Below are 20,724 nucleotides of genomic sequence, written 5' to 3'. Positions count from 1 at the left end.
GATAAAACAATAACGGGTCTTATATTTAGAATAAATCAATAACTCGTTAAGCTTGTAGATGGCTTTATTCACTCAAATTTTCTGAACATTTTCTGCTACCAGACAATTACTGCTATCATATCTTTACTGTCCACATCCCCTTACATGTCTTCTCTTTTTTCTCCACCAAAATATTTCTGCATGTCTAACTCACTCTGACGATGGGTTAAGTGTAAGGAGCCACTACTGAGTCTTTGAATATTTAATTTCTCCAAACACTTAATTTTTTACATGCTTTAATAGGAATGTACTCCATTCCCAAGTCAGGGCATAATTAAAGTTCATGAAATCAGTATTTCTTCAATCTATCATGTTAGCCAAATGTGTTCTAATCAGCACCTGCAATGCTGCCAGACTTGCCTCCTTCTGCATCTAAAAACAGAGTTAATGAACTCATAACATATTTAAGCATGACTGTAAATTATTCATTAGTCCTGCTACAACTACTACTACTGCTGCAATTGTCTGAGTATCAGTCTTATATTTTGTTCTTGTTTCTGCTTGCAAATCCTGGTATTTTAAGACCTCGCTTCATAGTATGCAAGGCACTACAGTCACTGAGTGTAGAAGTTTCAGTGATTAATGCTACATTGTATTTTTTTCTTGGACTACTATATCTGTTTTTTCTTGCATCTGTGTTTTGGATAATTGATATTGGGTGATCGCATGTGATATGAACTTCATGAATGTCAATAATGCTTTGTGGTTCATATTTCCAATGCTTTTCAGCTACTCATATATTGTAATGTTTATACAATCCCCAGTGCAGCAGTCTTACCGCATTAACTTGCTTTTCAGTATATATATAGAACCTCTGCCATGAAAGTATCACACCTAGCAACAAGATGGGCAGCTGTTTCCAGTACTGTTTTATTGATTAGGACTTCATCAGAATCACGAAAACCTCATTGAAACAGAAGTCTTAAATAAAAAGTACAACAATAAAATAATCAGTTAAGAATTACCACATATTTGAAGATACAGTACCATACAATCCTTTTAAAAAATTAATTAAAAAATACTAAAACAATAAAAGCATAGTCAATAAAAAGTTTTGCACAATATTAGACCTTAGATGCAAAATGGGTTTTTGTGATTCTGATGAAGTTCTAATGTTTGAAAGGATGAAAGCTCTTAATCATTTTGTTTTTTGAATAAATGTAAAATTTGATTTAAATACTGAAGTATTTTTTAATGGGGACATTGAAGTCCATTCCACCTGACTGCAACTATAGAATTTTATTTATTTGCTTGGTTTTATATCACTTCACTTTATTTCTTTTACAGTTTTATAAACCCTGCATTTGTCTTTTCTCTTTTTTCAATAGACTTTATAAACCATTGTTTATATAGCCCATTATCCTGGGCTGCCATTATTATTCTTACATTGTGTGACTTAAATTCACCTCTACTTAATCATTACAGAGTCAAATCCTGGTCAACATAAGCTTTGGGAGTTTATTTACATTTTCCACTAATAAATGGACTAATTTTCTTTCCTTTTCAACTGATCCTTTTCTTTATAGTCTTTGTTTTGATTTCTTTAGTACTTTCTGATGCTACCTGACTGCAAAATAATCAAAATAAAAGTTTATTTTTATTTGGCCAATTTTGGCCGTTTTAGTGTAGTGCAGTGGTGCGCAAATGAGGTCATGCAGAAAATATAAAAAAAAAAAATGTGAAAAGAAAATTGTAAGTGAAATCTGCATTTTGCCACTACAGTGGGCAGAATGCAGAACCAAAACAAAAACAGGTAACACTGGTTGCTAAGAAGAAAGGCTCTGGTGTAGTGGTGTAACAAGGGCCTATGGCAGCTAGATATGCAAATGTGCAAAATTTACTGAATAGCAAAATGTGAGACCATTGTCTGGATGCACCTAACCATGTAGGAGCTATAATGCAGTGGTGTAAGCAGGAGAAGCAGCAGACATGAAAAGGGGGTGTGTCATGCTTGGTGTAAGCACAGTGGAGCTCTTCGACTGCCATTTGAGCTTAACTAAGCACAGCAAGGGTGTGTGTCTGGGGCTGTATTTACTTATTCCATGAAATGGGGAGCATGTTCGCATCCAGGGGAGGGATGTTTCTGCTTAAATGTGTTTACTTTAGCTAAACGGGTTTGCACGGCATGCACTGGGTCTTTAAAAAAAAAAAAAACAGAAATAGCAGAACTGTTTACATTTGGGCAGTGGGTTTGCACAGCGTGCCACGAGACTTAAAAGGGGTGGAAATTGGAAGGGAAAAAATTAAATGGGAAATAGAATAAAAGCAATCAAGTACAAATAATATAGCTGGAGATGGAATGTATCATAGTCAGCCAATCATACAGGCAACATTTGAGCACAACAGTATAAACTATGCAAACACCTGTCAGTCTGTTTTTACCCACAAACTCTGCAGCATTGGCTTATGCACTCTGGAGAATTTTAACTGACAAAATGCTAGGGGCAGCTATCACTTTGATACATCAGTATGTGCTAGAGGCTGAGGGTGTTGAGGAGGATAATGCTGACAACCACCTCAGACTGAGGAGGAGGAGAAGAGTGTTCAGACCCAGGGTAACCTACTAGAGGCTACATGATCTGGAGATACTAGAACACTACAGGGTGGGCAGGGACATACTTCAGCAACTCATCGAGCTGTGCCAGCCTCACCTCAGACCCAGAGCCAACAGAGGGGAACCCATCCCAGTGGATACCAAGGTATGTGTAGCCTTAAGAATACTAGCTACAGGTACTTTCTAAAGACCTACTGGGGACATCATGGGGATCTCACAGGTATCTGCATCCAATGTACTCCACCAGTTCCTGGATGCCATGCTACCACATGCCGGTGAGCACATTTAATTACTCTGCACCCCTGAGGAGATGACCAGTAATATACACCTCTTCCACCATGTAGCAGACTACCCGCAGGTACTGGGTGCCATAGATTGCACGCACATCCATATCAAAGCACCATCTGGTGAAGAGGGTACAGTCTATGTAAACTGCAGGGGCTTTCACTCCATCAACTGCCATGTAGTGTGCAATGCCCAGGGCATTATCATTAATGTGTGTACTGGCAGCCCTGGAAGCTATCACGACTCCCACATCTAGCATTCCTCACAGTTGTACCAGGGATTTGCCTGGGGGGACATCCCATGTGTCCATCTGATGGGGGATGCTGGCTATGCACTGGAGCCGTAGATGATGACACCCATCAGAAATGCACACACACACACACACACACACACACACACACACACACACACACACACACACACACACACACACACACACAGACACACACACACACACACACACACACACACACACACACACACACACACACACACACACACACACACACACACACAGACACACACACACACACACACACACACACACGTACACACACACACACACACACACACACACACACACACACACACACACACACACACACACACACACACACACACACACACACACACTCAAGAATGCCATAATGAGGCACACACACATGCCAGGATCATTACAGAACATGTGTTTGGGATACTTAAGTCACAGTTCTGCTGCATTGACATGTCTGGTGGAGCCCTACAGTATTCTTCAGCCACATGTGCATACATGCTCATAGTATGTGCCATGCTGCACAATATGATCCTGTGGAACAGTTGAGGCAGGCACAGCATGTGGAAGGGCCACACAGTCCTCCCCCCATTGCCAAGGTCCCCACAGAAGACACAGAGGGACTCAGAGGAGGAACCTCCTGAGCCAACTCCTGTAGGCAGATGGAGGCATGCTCAGTATGCCCTAGCCTTGGCAAAGAGACAATGCATAGCATGCACACTGACACTATAGGGACCCTGGGACTGACACCTCTCTCTAATATGCACACACAGTAAAATGGATGCCACACACATCACACTACCTGTGCCTTACCATGTATAGGTAGTGTACTACATGCATCCGACATAGGCAGCCCTCAAGCACTGTCCTCACAACTGCAGCAGACAAAAGGTAAGTCAGTCTTCTTAACAATAAATGAATGAAGTGGTATGTTCTGGTAGCATATCTATGTTATCGCTGCATGCATGCAAGGGAATGGGATGGCCTATTGGGATAGCAGCAGACAACTGACAGCTACAGGGGACACCAGGAAATGTTTGCCCAATACTGGCTTCCCCACATTATGCAGTAGTACCCAAGGTGACAAATCCCACTGCAGTATATGTTGGGGGGCCAGATAACTGGGAGGTCATAGTTCACAGGCATGGATGTCAGTGTCGGGGTCCCATACTCACCCCTCAGCCTCACCCAGCAAGTCAGCTACAGAAAACCATAAAGAAATATCTGGCAAGGCCCATAAATGGTGACAATGATAAAATACCCTCCTACAAACTTTCACAGTGATAGTACAGCAGGTCTTGCAGTTGCAGTAAGGCTCTGAAGGGTAAGAAGTCTGAAACTCAGATGTATGCCATTACAATCTGACCTGTGGTCTTTAGTGATATGCCTCTAGTCTCCAAGACAGGGGACAATACTATGCTAAATGGAACCAAAATGTAAAGCAACTACTTCCCCAGTTTGTGCAAATGTGTACAGTTAACATGTGTGCCCCCCATATTCCCATAGAAATGCAGTAACATGTATGTTTGTAGGGAAATAGCAGCAGAGCACACATTTCCTGGGCTTTCCCAATCTACAAGATAACTTCTTGCATGTCCACAATATGTAGGCGTCAATGAGCTAGGCTCCCTATTACGCTGTCACAGATGCAGGTTGTTGAATGCGTCTTTTTCTAACTGAAAAGCGCAAAAAGACAATAGTGAAGCGGCTTTTCAGTAAATTCTTTCCCTAAGAAAGAATTCGCTTGGCTGCTTTTGCTACTTTGACATTTTCGGCACTGTAGTGCGATCTTGGAGTTGGTATATTTAAGTAGGGGGGTGTGGGGGCGAAGCCCCCCACATTATGTAATGTTTTACAGTTTTTTTTTTGTTTTTATTTTTGTTTTGGAACAGTGATTTTTTTCCCTTTGAAAAAAATCACTGTTCTGAGGTTTCGACATTGTAAGCTTTTGCTTCCATGGGGTCGATTATGCGTCGTTCGCTCTTCTGAGCATGCAATATCATAATATAGACCCAATGAGCTATGTATATGTATGGTTAATACTGTCAGAGTGTGGTCAGCACTTCCTCCCAGCTGTTGTATGATAGTGGCCTAGCTATTGTACTGTGGTTGACAGGGCCATGTGTCAAGAACTGCAGTGCCAACTATTATGCATGTCAGCTACACCTACAGTAGGAGATGTACACACTGTCCAGATGTCAATATCTGTTATTGCAGGAAAGCTGAACAGGTCATGGACAGCGGGCCACATATATGGACAGTACACAGCTTGGAGTAACCTACATAGTGCCTACCATACCTCTCAACTGTACAGACCTATTATAGAATGTCCAGAGGTTTGCATCATATTTGGTGTCCATATATCATGAAGTAGTGGTTATCTGGCAGTTCATTGGCAAATCATGTAAGACTAAGGTCAGGTAATTATGACAGATTATAATGTCAGACTTCATACCCTATAGAAAAATGCATGCTAATGCAAAACCTGTTATTGAATCACCTTTCTAGGTTTGTAAGGCCAATACTTAAAAATATTCCCTATATTTAGGCCTTTGTCCCCCAATTACTTATGGCTTTGTCCAGATTTTTGGCTCTCAGAAGTTGAGAGGTATGATGCCTTGTAGGAAAGCAGGTACCTGAAGGTCAGTGTACTTCCAATTTAATAAAAAGGCTGCCACCTTTCTCTGTCAGCACTGACAACATGTCACTGGCCAACAGCCATACCCCTGGAAAGACACAGATTGTCACAGAAGGAGCACAAGCATGCCTTTAATATCTGTTCTGCTTGTCCTAACATTGTGATTGCCTGTCAATTATTTGGAAAACAAGAAAGGGTCATGTCAAAACAGCAAAGGCAGACAGTGGGGAAGCAGATGACATAAGAGCAAACAAGCAATTACCAAACTGGGCTCCCAACTGTCTATGTTAGGCAGAACATTATTAACACCATATCCCCATGTGTGGGCCTTTGTCTGACTGTCATATTTGGGCCTGTCCAGATGCCAGTCTGTGATGGTATGACAACTAGGCCCACGTGTAACCTCATAATAACATATAGCAACACAAACCATCTAAGGACCACAGCAAATGGAGTGGTGCAATGATGGACAACCTGCTAAATAGGTACACTCAAAGGTTTGAAGTCCACAACTTTGTATGGGATGTTACGGCATTTACCTCACTCACATCAGAATTACATATACATAGCAGCCACTGTGACAAAAGCCTGTGACTGGACAACAGAAGGACAAAGAGACACACACATAAGGGAAAGGGGAACCACTGGCCAGACAAATGGAGAATGTGCACACCAGAACAAATTGTGCAGTAACATAGGTGCCATGCAGTGTATGGAGTCAGTAAACATCATCTGCAAATACACAACACACACCCATGTAAGTGGAAGTCCGCAACAAAACAAAAAATCCAAACAATGGACACCTCTGCGTGCTGACATGTCTTAACATGGGATACACTCTCATCTGCATGGGTTATAAGGGCTTCAGGGCCAATACCCTACTAACGTCATAGCAACCTATCAACCTATACACAACCATCTGTCAGTGGTTCACCACATTACTCTGTACTGTTCTGCCACTGACATACTTGGAAGTCACAGTGCTATGTGGAATGTTCTACACATATAATGGACAATGAACATTTCTGCACAGTAGAGTGCATTGTGTACTGACACCCATACCTCTCAACCTCTGACAGCAAGACATCTGGACAAGGTCATAAATAAAAGTGGGACAAAGGCCCAATGATAGGCATGTGTTGTAAATATTGCCCTTACATACTGAGAAAGTTGGTAGAATAATGGGTTTTGCATTAGCAGGAATTGTCTGAAGGTTATGAAGTCTGAAACACTAATGTCTGTCTTTATTTTGTAATGTCAGTCTTCAATTATATGCAACTAACTTGCCATGCAAACACAAGTTTATGTAGACTGGATGAAACTTCTAGACACCTGGACAATCTGCCAAAGACTGTACAGTTGAGAGGTATAGCCACACCAGGATATGACATTTCAGGTAAGAAGAATACCACACAAGCAGAAGATCCCCAGCCAGTATATCACCAAGTTGCTGGACTGTTTACACAGCTGCATCAGACAACCGACTGTAGCCAAACCTCTCAAATGGCCTTTTTGGGCAAGAATCAATGTGTATAGTTGGGCTCATAATATTGGTCTGTGCATCATACATCTTGTATTCCTCTAGTGAAGCACTGTGATGTTCTGAGGATGTCTGTCACTAGGTAATGACACAAAACATTCCAGAGTCAGACTTCAGATATGTCAGAAAATGTCTGCTAAAACAAACCTTGTACCTCTAGCAAATTCCTGTTTACTTCTGGAAGGTATGACTGTAGCACACAAAACCCCAGACCGGAGTACAACTATCACTGGAATGGAGTCCCACTCTCAATATAGAAGGTCATACTGGACATGCTCATACACTTAGAGAATCACAGGCCATGTCGGACCCCACATCTGACTATATAATTGTATCGTCCATATATGTCTTTATATGTCTTTGCATACAGACAGCTATGTACACCTTAATTGTCCCTACACACACCCATCAGACAGGATTACCCTCAGCTAGCTGTAGGTGGCCCATATGTGAAATATCTATATCTGTTGAGCTTGATACACATACATATGGGCAACATGTAACAATATGTCAAGCATGCACACACATAGACGTGGGGAAGAGAAAGACAAACAATGATAGAGAGCCAGAGATACAGGGAGACACATGCAGAGAGTGAGTCATACACAGGGATAGCCTGAATGGCAAAGAGTGATGTCCTGCTGCAGACGGTTGCATACCAGTTGTAACCAGTTGCATGTGCCCGCATGAAGGTGATATCCATTGTGTGATAGTACTGAGGTGGGGGTTGTAATGCATGTGTGCCTGTAGGTTTAAGTATTAAGAGACCTTTCCCACCCAGTACACTTCCCATTGCCCTACTTTACAAGATCTGCTGATGTCATTCACCTTAGAACTAGCCTCAGCCCGTTAAGTTGTGTGGCGTGTATGGTAATTGCATAACACTACAGTAAAAATAATTAGATTGGTAGGGGTCCTAATCTCAGTCCCAGCGTGTGTGTGCAGGAATAAGAGTTTTTAGCCTTACCCACCCAGTACACTTCCCATTGCCCTACTTTACAAGATCTGCTGATGTCTTTCACCTTAGAAGTACCTTTGCAGTGGCCTTAGCCCTATAATCTCTGTGGCACATGCGAAATTTGCATAACATTATAGTAGAAATAACTAGATAGGTAGGGGTTCTAACCTTAATCATGGCATATGTAAGTGTGGGTGTGTGAGTGTGTGTACAAATTAGAGTTTTAGGCCTTTCCCAAACAGTACACTTCCCATTGCTCTACTTTACAAGACCTGTTGATGTCATTCACCTTAGAAGTACCTTTGGACTGGCCTCATTCCTATAAGCTATATGGCATGTGCAATAATTATGTAACACTATAGTACAAATAACTAGGTAGGTAGGGGTTCTAACCTCAGTCCTGGCATATGTGTGTGTGTGTGTGTGTGTGTGTGTGTGTGTGTGTGTGTGTGTGTGTGTGTAGGAATAAGAGTTTTAGGCCTTTTCCACCCAGTACACTTTCCATTGCCCTACTATACAAGATCTGCTGATGTCATTCACCTTAGGAGTACCTCTGGACTGGCCTCAGTCCTATAAGCTCTGTGGCACATGCGATAATTGTCTAACACTATAGTTGAAATAACTAGATAGGTAGGATTTCTAACCTCAGTCATGGCATATGTAAGTGTGAGTGGTTGTGTGTGTAGGAATAAGAGTTTTAGGCCTTTCCCACCCAGTACACATACCATTGCCCTACATTACAAGATCTGCTGATGTCATTCACCTTAGCAATACCTTTGGACTGGCCTCAGTCCTATAAGCTCTGTGACGCATGCGATAATTGTGTAACACTATAGTCTAAATAACTAGATAGGTAGGAGTTCTAACCTCAGTCATGGCATACGTAAGTGTGAGTGGTTGTGTGTGTAGGAATAAGAGTTTTAGACCATTCCCACCCAGTACACGTCCCATTGCTCTACTTTCAAAGATCTGCTGTTGTCATTCTCCTTAGAAGTACCTGTGGATGGTGTTCAGTCCTATAAGCTCTGTAGCTCATGCGATAACTGTGTAACACTATAGTACAAATAACTAGATAGGCAGGTGTTCTACTCTCAGTACTGGCAAATGTGTGTGTATAAGTGTGTGTGTGTGTTGATAGGATAAAGTGTTTTGTGGACCTTCCCATCCACAACATGTCCCTGTGCCCTACTTTACAAGGGCTGTTGATGTCATTCACCTTAAAAGTACTGTTGGACAACCCTTGGACCTCTAATCTTTATGGAGCATGCAATAACCATGTAACAGTATAGTACAAATAACTAGCTAGGTAGAAGTTCTAATCTCAGTCCTGGCAAATGTAAATGTATGTGTAAGTGTGAATATTGGTAGGATACAGTATTTTGAGGCCTTAATCTCCCATTACACTTCCCCATTGCTATACGTTACAAGGGCTGGTGATGTTATACAGCTTAGAAGTACCTTGGGGCACTCTTTAACCCTATAAGATCTGTGGCGCATGTGATAATTGCATAACACTGTAGTACCAACAACTAGATAGACAGGGGTTCTAAACTTGATACTGTGTGTGTCTTTGTATGGCCATATCCTCTGGGTGTGTGGGTTTTACCATTTTGAGGTGTATTCCACCCATTACACTTCCCACTGCCCTCTTTAAAATGGCTGCTGATGTCATCCACCATAGAAGTACCTGTATATGCTTCTCAGCCCTATAAGTCCTGTGGCGCATGCAATAACTGTGTAATACTACAGTACAATTAAGTAGATAGGCAGAGGATCTAATCCCAGTTCTGGCAAAAGTGTGTGTGCAAGTGTTTGTAAGTTTGTATATTTGTAGGATACAGTATTTTGACCCCTTACTCTCCCAGTACACTGCCCATTGCCATACTTTACAAGAGCTGGTGATGTAATCACCTTAGTAGAACCTCGGGACACTTTTCAACCCTATAAGCTATGTGGCACATGCAATAACTACATAACACTGTAGTACCAAAAACTAGATAGGTAGGGGCTCAAAACTCAATACTGGCAACTGTAGTACTGCGTGTGTGTGTGTGTGTGTGTGTGTGTGTGTGTGTGTGTGTGTGTGTGTGTGTGTGTGTGTGTGTGTGTATTTGTGTGTGTCTGAGAAGCATATTCCCTGTGGCTATTGTGTGTGTCAGTATACCATTTTAAGGCTTGTTGACTCCCTCACCATGACATTACTTTGCACAGCCAGTTAATGGCATCTGCTGTACATATGTTCATAGGTTCATATGTAGGTACTAGGCTATTTGCCTGAAGGCATTTATAAGCCTAGCCAGAATGTGTTGGATTTTGCCACCCCCTTAGATTAGTTCCCTGTGCCTCTGTCCAGTAGAGCCACTGAATTGATCCCCAGAGTAAACTTTCTGTTTCCCATCCACTCATCAAGGTTTCTCTTGAAGAGTGCTAGCGAGGAGCTCTGCCTAATGTAGATTGGAATTTTGTTCCAAAGCATGGGGAGACTCTGGGACAGGAAATCTATCCCTCCAGCACATCCTATTTATTGTTGTGGTGAGGTTTAGATCCCTAGAGCATGTGACTCGAGGGGATATGGTTTTCTTTAGGTGGAGTGATGAGTAGAGGGGCACAATGACCTCTTTTGATCTGGATGCAAACCCTTTTGTGATTAGGTGGGCCACATAGAAGGATTTTCTAACCACTTTGGCAAAGTGATTATCAAAGGAGAGATTACTATCTACTTGGGTCCCCAGATCTCTTATTATATTTTCCATATTTAGGGGACTACCACCTATGTGGTAGTTTGTGGGTACTTTGTTTTTTCCAAAGGGGATGACTATGCACTTTTTGGCATTTAGCTTGAGGCCATGATTTTGACACCAGGTATCCGTCTCAGTGAGACCCTTTTGGAGGATGTCTGTGTTAGCCAGAGAGTCAATTATAGCCCCTAGTTTGCTGTTGTCTGTGAACTTGGTCAGCCGTAGTCCTCCTGTGCTTGCCTGTACCTCTGAGAACTATATGTCGAACAGGAAGTGTCCTAGGACTGAGCCCTGAGGAACGCCACTTGTAACCAGTTTAAAGCTGGACCTAGCTCCCTCAACTCTCACCATGTGGGTTCTGTCTGTGAGACAGTTGACAACCCAACTTGTGATGTAGGAGTTTATGTTCAGGTTGGTGAACTTATCTATAATACCAGAATGGGGAATGGTGTCGAAGGCCTTTGCGAAGTCTAGGTAGGCTGTGTGTATCACCTTTTTCTCGTCTATAGCCTTGGTAACTTTCTCAAAGAAGTCCACCAGGTTTAGCAGGCATGATCTGCCCTTAACAAAGCCGAACTGGATAAGGTCCAGTGTTTGGAGGTTCCCAATGTCTTTGTTAATGAGTTCTATGATGCGCTCCATAGCCTTGCAGACCAAGATAGTCAGGCTTATAGGGAGATAGTTCCTGGGGTCTGTTGTGGATCCACCTTTGTGGAGTGGAATAACTGTTGCTGTATGCTACTCTATGGGTACGTAGCCTGTGGAGAGGCTGAGTTTGAACAGTGTGTTTAGGTGAGGGGTTAGTTCGTTTTTGACCTCATGTAGGACACAGCCTGGGACACCGTCCGGTCCCATTGATGCTGTGTTTTTGGCTTTGGAGAGGGCTGTTTTAACCTGAGTGTCTGTGATTTCAGGGGCTGTACATTCTTCTGGTATGGTTATGGGCCTTTTTGGAGGTGAGAGGGGGGGTGAAGTTTGCACTGAACCTGTCTGCCAGGATGTTGGCGATATTGGTTGGTTCAGTGTATTTTGTGTCATTCTGCACTACCTCTGAGCAGATCTGAGCATTGCCACTTAGATTCTTGACATAACTAAAGAATGCCTTGTGGTTATCTTTGGAGTCTTTGGCAATTTTTCTTTTAAAGCTAGCCTTGGATGATTTTATGAGGGATCATAGTTTCTTGCTGATACTGATCATGGATGTCTTCCCTTCTTGGGATTTTTACTCTTTTCTGTACTAGTTTCCTCCTTCTATTGTATAGCTTGTTTATGGCAGGGGTCCACCAGACTAGTTTCCTTTTCTTGGAGGAGTGAGTCTTGGTTTTGCTTGGGATAGCAGGATCCATGCATTCTTGTAGGTGCCAGTAGAATGCATTAGTAAAGGATTTTGCAGCTTGGACAGTGTTATCCTTTAGCATGGGGGCTTTGAAACTTTCCACCTCAGTCTTAAGTAACGTGAAGTTTGCTTTTCAAAAGTTTTTCATGGTGGTTTCCTTGACCGGGGGTGGGGGCAGAATGTGGATATTCAGAGTGAATTGTTTATGGTCAGATCTAACCAGCAAGGGGTTGACCTCTGGTGTGGAACACCGGTCGCCCATGTTGGTGATGACCAGGCCCAATATGTTGTCACCTCTGGTGGAAGTGTTGACCAATTGATCCAGGGTGTTTGAGTTTATAAATTCTAGGAAATGTTGGGCAAGGGAGTAAGTACTTGAGTAGTTCTCCCAGTTAATGTTTGGGTAATTGAAATCACCCAATAGTAGGGTGATAGTAGTATTAATAGTAAATAGTAAAAATAAAAATAGTAGTAATTTTTATATGTATTCATTTTTATATTTATGTTTTTATTAGTTAAATATAGCGTACTTTTATATTAGGTCTTACAGACACTTTATTGATTGTATATGGATATATTCCCTTTATAGTTTTTTATCTGGTTATATATTTTGCTTGTGTTTAGGTGTGTATCTCCTCATTAAATCTGTATACATCATTATGTGTTTAGGAATATATTCCTTCTTTATTAAGTACATGATGCCCTGATATGAAGATTTTTCATGCAGCTTTGCACAGCTTTCAATGCACTTTTATATTTACGTGATCTTATAGTGCTTTTTAGTGAAGTTTACCTTTAAACTAGCCTTATATATTTTAATTAATTGCTCTGCTAATTGAATGATTTCCCGCCTTTGGAGGTATTTAAGAGCTTGTTTTTTACATAATGTTGTCTGATGAAGCGTGGGTATTCCTACGCGAAAGCGCTTACCACATTTTTATGTCTAAATAAAGAAGGTTTTGCTTAAGCTTCAGAATTCGTTTGGATTTCCTACTTTCTGTATTGGATTTTACATCGTGGTTGGATCTTCAGTTTGTCTGCTTGATTTACCTGCTCTGTTTGGCTGCAGATCCTTTTAGCGGTTTGGTTGCTTCTGTTTTCTACATTTCCCTTTGGTTTTGTTGCACCCAGCCGCACACAGATGGAAACGGTAGCAGCTGTGACGTCAGCTCAATGTCCGGAGTCGAGGGACATGGCTCGTTTGTGGAGTGATATTCTACACCAGGATTTAAACCCTTTATTGTCTCTGGATTTTGCTGAGAATGATTTGGCTACACTGACTCACAATGCTGGTGAGAATCTTGTTGAATTTACTTCTTTACTTAAAACACTTGAGAATGATCTATACCAATTACAAAGATACATATGGCAAAGGCTACACCTAGAAGCCTGCCTACATTTCAGAGTGGTCCCCAGAGGCATGCGGGTTTTTTGCATGCCTACCTATGGGGACGCTCATCCTATGCTTTTGAAACAGTGGCAGGACTTAAACATAGAGCTAGGTTTTAGCTATGTCAAGCTTTTGTTACAGTACTTTCTTCCGTTGGAAAATGACTTGCGTACTAAAGTTGACAGCCTCTATAAAGATCTAACTGAGCGTTTTCTTTCTGATTTTTGTCAAACCAAGCTACATGGAGTATGTGTACAAGTGAATGCTCTTGGAAATAGACTTTGTTTAACTAAGCAATGTAAACTTGCGAGGGATTATAATGATTTCCTTAAAGGTCAAGTTTTTGTTTGGCCTAGGTATCAAGACTCTCGAGATTCAGGTAATGCCCAAGGTAATGCATCCTCTATTGTTACAACTACATCTGCAACTAATAGTGACACTTTGGGTATTCTCATACCATCTATGGCACCCACCACAAACTTGTCTTCTCTTACTGATGGAGCTGAAACAGCTTCACTTTTGCCTTTGAGCAATAACAATAATAATAACGTTGGGTCACTATCTTTCAATACACCTCCACCCAACCAACAAGCACTATTTGGCAATAATACTGCCCCTACTGGGGCAATACCTAAAACTGTTTCTTCAGGTAAAGCTCCTTTTTTACCTTATCAAAGGAAACCAACAACGTATACCAGAGGGAGGTCCAACAGCAGGGGCCCAAGAAAAAGAAAGTTTTCAGGAGAGAAGTTTGGACAGAACAGAAGGACAAGACACTGACTAGTTTGGTGTTTAATCTTTCTAACTTTGAGTTGGATGACTCTTGTGTTACCATGTTAAACAGGGGTTTAAACTTCATTCCTGCTAAACCTGCGATCCTCAGTGAGACTCTTATATACCTTAGACTTTTTTGTCAATCAGTTTCTCTAAGACTATGCTTTTTAGATCAACCATTATTGCATGAACACAATGTGAATCAGCTTCCTTTTAAGAACCCTAGCACATTTGTTCCAGTCATGCCCCCCCATGTGGAATGTTTTCTTAAGTTATGTGAGAGTGATTATTACTCGTTGTTTTCATGTTGTAATAGAAAAGGCAGGTATTATAATTTAACACAATCTGAGTCAAGATGTTTGCAAGAACTTAAACATAATGAAGACATCACTATAAAACCCGCTGACAAGGGGGGCGGGGTAGTGCTTATGAATACATCTGACTATGTAACCAACATGTCAAATATGTTTCTTGATGAAGTTACCTATAGGGAGGTTAATCAGAATAATATCCTTGAATTGGTACATAATGTTCATGAAACACTTTATGACATGATAATGTGTCGGCAAATTAGTCCTGAGCTTTATGATTATCTCTTAGTGAAACATCCAGTCACACCTATCATCAAGGGACTACCCAAGATACATAAAGGGGTTATTCCTACACCAATGAGACCAATAGTTTCTGGTGAAGGATGGGTGACTTCCCATGTCTCCAAATGTATTGAACATCTACTTAGGCCTGTTGTCAATCAATTTCCATCTATTCTAAGGGACACTTATCATCTTTTGGAAAGTATAGATACCCTAACATTTGATGTGGCTGACCAACGTTATTTACTTATAACATTAGATGTGAAGAATCTCTTCACAGTTATACCAAATGAGATAGGTATACAGTATGTTAGACAGTTGTTGGTTAGTGAAACCTCATTTACTAATGATAGGAATACTTTAGTTTGTCAGTTACTTGAACTTGTTCTATACAATAATGCATTCATGTTTGGAGACAAATGTTATCTGCAACAGTGGGGGGTAGCCATGGGCACCCCCTGCGCGAATACCTATGCCAACCTGGTATTGTACCAATGGGAGAAAACGCATGTTTTTCCACATGAAATGTTTAAACACATTAAACTTTATAAGCGTTTTGTTGACGACATACTTATTGTATGGGAGGGTACTGTACAAAATTTTGATCAGTTCTTATGCTATCTAGAGACAACTACTACTTTTCTCCGATTTACAAAAGAGGTATCTAATACAAAGGCACATTTTTTAGATGTCATCCTGAATCTCACTGATAGTGGATCTATTGTGTCATCTTTGTATAGGAAACCGGTGTGGAAAAACACCTTTTTGACCTATGACAGTATGCATCCTAGACATGTGTTCTATGGCATTGTCAAGAGTCAATTTGTGAGAATACAAGGACTATGTAGGGATGCACACTCCCTTCAGATTGAAGCAGATTTTATGGAATCTCTGTTTGTAGATAGGGGTTACCCTATAGACATGGTCAGAAGCATTAGAAATAGTGTTTTGAGGGACATTAGTTGCCTAGGCACGCCATCTCAAGCGGCAAATGTTGTTATGTTGAGTCACATGAACTATAGAGATGGATATAAAACACCTGGCATAGAAAATATTTTAAGATTCAACATTAAATTCACTAGTGATATTAATAATATACAGCAAGTTGTTGCACGGAACTGGAAAGTTCTAGTTTTGGACTCCCCAACTAGAAGGATTGTTAGTGACAGACCAAGATTTCTATATACCAATAGTGACAACTTGAAATTGATCCTGTGTAATGATCATGTTTATATGTGTAAGTCCATTACCCCGATGACTCAGACTTCAGGCACTTATGCATGTAACAATTGTAATAGATGTGCTTATATTAGTAGAGTTCAAGATTTTCATCATCTTATTACAAAGTTTACGTTTGTTCCTAGCATTTATGCCACATGTAATACGAGGAACTTAGTCTATCTTGCTAACTGTCAGTCCTGTTCAGCCTTTTATGTGGGTCTGACGAAGAGAAGGTTACAGGACAGAATATACAATCACCTTTACGATATACGTAAAGGTAATGAAACCAATGCATTAGCACGACATGTTTTGGAGTATCCTTCCCATGTGTTTCATTTTAGGGTCCTACAAGTAGTGAAAATAAACCCTAGGGGTGGTAACACAAGTAATGATTTATCCTCTGTTGAGTTAAAGTGGATCATAATGCTTGGTGCCCACCTAGCCCCAGGTTTGAATAATCAGATATCTATTAAACCTGTCCTTGAATCTAGACGCTTTTAATAAAGTCTATATATATATATTTTTCATGTATACTTTTATATTTTTGACAATGCCCACTACATTGGTTGTTTACCCTAGGACGGTGTGTTTTATACACTATGTGCCTAGTTATCATTTTTATATGTATTCATTTTTATATTTATGTTTTCATTAGTTAAATATAGCGTACTTTTATATTAGGTCTTACAGACACTTTATTGATTGTATATGGCTATATTCCCTTTATAGTTTTTTATCTGGTTATATATTTTGCTTGTGTTTAGGTGTGTATCTCCTCATTAAATCTGTATACATCATTATGTGTTTAGGAATATATTCCTTCTTTATTAAGTACATGATGCCCTGATATGAAGATTTTTCATGCAGCTTTGCACAGCTTTCAATGCACTTTTATATTTACGTGATCTTATAGTGCTTTTTAGTGAAGTTTACCTTTAAACTAGCCTTATATATTTTAATTAATTGCTCTGTTAATTGAATGATTTCCCGCCTTTGGAGGTATTTAAGAGCTTGTTTTTTACATAATGTTGTCTGATGAAGCGTGGGTATTCCTACGCGAAAGCGCTTACCACATTTTTATATCTAAATAAAGAAGGTTTTGCTTTAGCTTCAGAATTCGTTTGGATTTCCTACTTTCTGTATTGGATTTTACATCGTGGTTGGATCTTCAGTTTGTCTGCTTGATTTACCTGCTCTGTTTGGCTGCAGATCCTTTTAGCGGTTTGGTTGCTTCTGTTTTCTACAATAGTAGGGTGTTTGTTAGGACCTTTATGTTTCTCAGTGTTTCCAAAAATGTGGAATGGGGGTCCTGGGACATGGTGGGTGATCTGTAGCAAGCTACAATTTGAATTGCAGTTTTGCCCATTGCTAGTTGCACGTGAATGATCTCTGAAGCATCATGCTGTGTCACTAACCTGGAGGTGTGGGTATCCTTGATGAATATGGATACGCCCCCGCCTTTTGTACTTCGGTCCAGGTTCTGTGGCTGAAATGTATGGTATGAGTTGTAGCCTAGTAGTGCTGGGGTGCTCTCTGCAACCTTAAATCGGGTTTCTGTTACTACACATATATCAATTTTCTCCATACTGAGGAGTGCCTCGAGTGCATGCATTTTGAGGTTTAGCCTTCTGGCATTGAATAACATTACACTCAGTTTTTTGTTACTTGTACTATTTACGGCAGTGGGTTTGTCTTTTGAACCTTGCCTGGGGGTGGCAAGAGCCTTGGCCAGTATTTGAAAGCCTAAGGGTGACAGGTGCAAGCCATCTCTAGCAAAGCAGCATGGCTTGTCGAGTATGTCATCCCAGGTGGACAGACACTGGATCCCCTTTGAATGACACCAGAAACTTAGCCAATTGTTGAAATTGATAATTTTTTCTTTATATCGTGGTATCATTCTTGGTGAGGGCAGGATGCTACTCATGGTCAGGGTCATACAGGCCTAGGCTATGTGATCAGAGAGCTCTTCCATGTCTCTTTTCATGTAGTCCAGGGAGCTATGGCTCAGGCCATTCACACCAACATGGACAATGACAGAGCCATATTTGTACTTGTTCTGGAGTGACATGAGTGCTTGTGCTATGTGGCAGACCCTGGCACCTGATAAGCAGCTAACAGTAACCTTCTCCTTGTTCAGCCTAGTGAGTGGGACATCAGTGTGCCTGACTATAGAATCACCTATTACTAGTGTGTTGGGTATGTTATTTTGCCTTAAGGGCTGTGATTGCGTGGCACACTGGTTTTGTGAAGTATGTGTTTCATGGTTTGTGTTGGGGGGTGGAGGTTGCTTGGATGTCTGGATGTCTGCTTTGGAGGTCTCTGTTGCTTTTGAAGATTTTTATTTAGAGCCTCCGAGTATGTTTTCATGTATTTATGTAGGTTTTTTGCCAGTGCTGGTTTAATGGGCCTGTGTGAGACTGGTGGTGTGATGTATTTCCCTTCTCCTCTTGACTGTCTGATCCAGTCTTGGGTTGAGAGAGCTTAGCCTCCAGTTTGGCTGTATAATTGCATCTCTCACATGTATTAGTGTTTGGTGGTAGGAGGAGAGGGTTGTCTGTGTACATGAGAAAATTGTAACATTGTCTCAAAATGCCCAGATTCACCAGTTGGACTGGAGAGTACACCGGAAACTGCCCTTCAGACATGCCTGGATAGGTACAGTGAACTGTTTTACTGAATGGCTGGTAAGGTTGAATAAAGAGCCTTGTCCTTCTGTACAGCATAGGGGGGTCTAGTACTAGGGTTTATTAGTGCATGCTATGAGTTTTGAGCAAGTGCCAGGCTGAGAAATGAATGGTTTGAGTGCTTAAGTTGAAAGTTTTCTAGTTCCAAGGGAAACATTGAAGAGGAGCCTTTGTGGAGCCGGGAATAGTTATACCCTAGGTAACCAATGCTGCCCGGTGCTCAAAACCAGGCAAATACATTTTTTATAGCAGGGAAATTAAAGAGATAGAAATTAGCCCAAAATGGCTAATAAACTACAAATTTCTGGGCTGAAACCATTCCTACAGCTACAGATAGGCTGCTCAAAGTGCCCATCTCTCACAGGTGAACAGAGAAACTTCCTTCTATCCAAGTAAGGTATGGGCAAACACTTGTAACACAGCCCTGAATTCAGCACTAACCTGAAAACTGGACTATACTAGCTTAGAAAAGTGGGAAACAAGTATTTTTTTTTTTTAGAAAATAAAGCAGATACCATAACAAATACTTTAAATGCACAGAAAATGATACTTATTGCTATAAATCTCAGATCAGAGTTGTAGTCAATACCTCTAGTAATAAAGTAGGAAGAAATACAAATACAGTAAAAGCAGATGAATAAAGGGCAAATTTATATATATATATATATATATATATATATATATATATATATATATATATAAAACAATAGAAAACAAACAGACTTATTTAAACAAGTTACCCAATTAACCAGACAAAAGCTGAAAACTGAGCCCTGTTCCAGCATTCTTCAATCAGGCAAGTTCTAACTGCACACTCCTGCCACTAGGGTGCAGGGGAACCTTCTCCATAAAAATATGGCCTGGATCAGTGCTCAGGTTATACAAATAAAGCTAGATTCAGCAGGCCTGAATCTGGTCTATGCTACGGCAACAAGGCACACCAATTTCAGAAAGAAACAGTTCAAATAAGCAGGCACAATAAGCCTGTAACCAAAAATTCCCAGCTCAGAAGGGCAGAATACAGCCTCTCCTCCCACAAGAGTGCAGACCACAAACCTTCTTAATGTAGAATAACTGGCCTGAAGCCCAAGTGCTTAAACCAGAATTAATATGCTTATAGAATAGCAGACACCGAGCATTCAATCAGCAATTCCCAACTTAGAAGGATGTAAGCTACCTGTCCTTTCACAACAGTGCAGACCACAAACCTTCTTAATGTAAAACAACTGGTATGAAGCCTGAATGCTTAAACCAAAAGGCTTAGAATAACAGTTATAATTTAATCAGGCTACTACCAAGCAATAATAAATGCAGCAGAATAAATAAAATTGAGTACTTTTAAGAAGAGGCAAAAGCAAAATAAAGTGGGAGGAAAAAAATACAGTAAAAGCAGATGAATAAAGTGTAACTTCTTTTATAGTAAAGTGCAAGGAGAGAGGAAGGAAGAACCTAAGTGGGTTGGCCTTCTCAAATTTTCTCTCTGTATTAGTAGAGTGAACATTAGACTCAGAATATGATCTCACTGTACTCTAACTGAGCAAATGAGATGGACCCAGGAGGAGTGTCCAAATACAGACTTACAGGAGGGGCGGGTAATTCCAGGCCCACCAACACTAACACCAAGACAAGAACAGGCAGGGTGGGTGAGGAACTAACTGCAAAGAGACACACGGCACACTATTCAGTGAAACAATTAGGTAACA

Source organism: Protopterus annectens, chromosome 8.part1, assembly GCF_019279795.1.
Source record: "Protopterus annectens isolate FY-2018-M chromosome 8.part1, PAN1.0, whole genome shotgun sequence".
Taxonomy (NCBI): Eukaryota; Metazoa; Chordata; order Ceratodontiformes; family Protopteridae; genus Protopterus; species Protopterus annectens.
Note: the sequence above shows the minus strand (reverse complement) of the source record.